The sequence below is a fragment of the Danio rerio genome, chromosome 20 (assembly GCF_049306965.1).
Source record: "Danio rerio strain Tuebingen ecotype United States chromosome 20, GRCz12tu, whole genome shotgun sequence".
In the NCBI taxonomy this organism is placed as follows: domain Eukaryota; kingdom Metazoa; phylum Chordata; class Actinopteri; order Cypriniformes; family Danionidae; genus Danio; species Danio rerio.
In genome coordinates this window covers 54,375,015-54,377,500 of record NC_133195.1, presented here as the reverse complement: position 1 = coordinate 54,377,500, position 2,486 = coordinate 54,375,015, and the positions used below count along the sequence as shown (strand labels likewise).

Sequence of the window (2,486 nt, the reverse complement as noted above, 5' to 3'; positions counted from 1 at the left end):
TATGTTAAATACTTCTATGAAGCTATATGTGTCAGAAGTTAGAATGAGTAACATATTATCAAGTGATTATGCTTTCATGACAATGTATGTAAAAACTTAGTCCTTTTGCATAAGTTGCATCTATGGAGAGAGAACTTTGGTGTCAAAACAGTTGCTGACACAGACCTGTAACATCTCTGTTGACATGAGCTAGTGGGCTGAGAGACAAGAAAAGCAGGACCCCTTAGACTAAAAACCTATTCAAAAATGGTCAAGAGTTAAAAAGAGACTTAGGGGTGTGTCAAATAATCCTGTATAAAAATTGTAACAAACACAGATATTTTAGAAGGTGTCCAGGAGAGACTTCAGAATGCTCTGGGGTCTGCTCTGCTCTTTTTCGGCTTTATTATGGAGAATAAAGTCTATTTTCTGATATTCAAAACCTCTGGTCTGATAATTTCTAATTGATAAGACGTCGAATTTACGACAGTATAACAATGGAAGCTGAAAATGCCTGTTTGTTATTTGAAGTTTAAATTTTTAAAAAAATGTGCGAATATAAAAGCAACTTTACCTCAATTTAATTAATTCAGTGGATGTTTTCATTCTGAACATGCCAAAAGGGTTGTCAATTTGCCCAGAGTGAATTGCTGACTCTTATTTTTAATTCAAAGCATTTCCCCCCCCAAAAAATGTGTCAAAATACCACCTAAAATCATTCTGCTAGCTGAAACAGAGAAAGTTCTGGCCAAATCAGGGCTCAAAATCACCCCAAAGTGGATGAAAACATCCCCAACAGTACATAAGGGTTAGGAAACAGTCTGAATGTGTGAATGTAAAACCAACTTTACCTCAATACAACCTTCCATAGAGATAACAGTGTTTACCAGCTTTTATTTTAAAACACAGAGTAGCAGTTAGCAATACATATAATGTATGCTGTAACCTAACAGTGTGTAATCTCTATTAGCCTTTTTAAAGCCTGCTTCACTGTTTATTTATTTATTGAACGCTTCCGTCAGAGAGCGCGAGTGTATAACCGACTTCAGCTAAACGCGAATGAGCCCGAGCGCACATGCTTTCTGACAGCAGCCGTTAAAACACTCATTAAATCAGCCAGAAAACCCGCTCATCAGGCCCCCAAACACCGCAGATATCAGGAAAATCAAGCCCACCTGACAGGTGTCACGAACGGCTCACTTTAAACCCTTAAATTCTCCAGAAACTGCAGTTTTTCCGCGAGTGTTAGTTTGCCATTGATCCTGAGACACGAAAAAGAGCGAAGCCTGCAGAAAGCGGTGTACACGACGGGGATGTTGCATCATCGCGGAATCTATCGATCACACTTCAAAATAAAAGTCACTTTTACACATAAAAATGGGACATTCTACCAGAAACGCATAGATATATACATATAGATGTATATATCTATGCCAGAAACGTACATTATCTGTCATTGAAATGAAAACATAAATAGGGTATACGCAGAAGGACTTTTAATTTATCAGTCAATCGGCGCGTTTAAGGTCTGTTTTCTGTAAAAAAAAAAAAAAAAAAAAAAAGGTTTTCTGTAAAAATCTTTACCGCCTAAATGGTATACGCTATAAAGTGGGTATTAGAATGTACAAGAAGTACTGCATTAAATTACATTTTCCCCGCCATGTCTTTAAAATAGGAACATTTATTTTCTCCAGGTATATTCAATGGAGCTTCTGCGCTAGCCTGCTGATTCTGACAGGCGCGTGCGAGTAATCAGCTTTTCATATCCGTTTTTGGTTCAACAACTAACTGAATGATGAAGTATATTTAACTGATAATATTTTGATTACATTACCGATTACTGTATTGAATTGAAAAGGTCACATTAACCATTCACAGGAAGTATATCGGTATGGGAAGACACTGAAAAAACTCTAGCTCCGCATATGCCCTACAGTGAATAAAAAGTATTTCATCCCAGAAATGTCTAAAATGGACTGATGGTTGATGTCTGCGAGTTATTCTGTAAAGGAATATGTCATTCATTTGTTTCTCTGATTTTTTTCTTTATTAAAAACACTTTGCACTGTACAAAACTTGTCCTCAGCCCATAGACCTACAGCTTTAATAGTTTTGTTCTGCTAAAATCTGTTGTTATCATTCACATCAATTGATTAAAAACATAAAAGAATAATTTCTACAAATACATAATACAAATTAATACTATTTTGTCCTCATGCTTCTGTCAGTCTGGTCACATTTGCATTAAATTCAACATGAAATGCGTGCAAAAGCCTACACCAATAGACTCAAACTTAATTCATGGAGGGTCGCAGCTCTGCACAGTTTAGCTTCAACCACCTCCAACTCTCACCTGCTTATTCGTGTAAGTCTTGAACACCTTGATTAGTTGCATCAGCTGTGTTTGATTAGGGTTGGAGCAAAACTGTGCAGAGCTGCGGCCCTCCAGGAATTGAGTTCGAGACCTATGGCCAACATGTTTTAGGCTATGACTCGAAAGTGACATA

At 37.0% G+C, this 2,486-nt stretch overlaps 1 protein-coding gene across 2 annotated transcripts in view; it reads right to left on the bottom strand.

The window, feature by feature from the left end:
* Positions 1 to 1,301, bottom strand: part of eif2s1b (eukaryotic translation initiation factor 2, subunit 1 alpha b) — a 19,107-nt gene extending 17,806 nt beyond the window's left edge. Inside the window, exon 1 of one of the 2 annotated variants that reach the window (XR_012395379.1) lies at positions 1,155 to 1,267. The gene's annotated coding sequence lies outside the window, so the exon portion shown is untranslated. 2 annotated transcript variants of the gene reach the window in all.
* Positions 1,302 to 2,486: the final 1,185 nt, after the last annotated feature.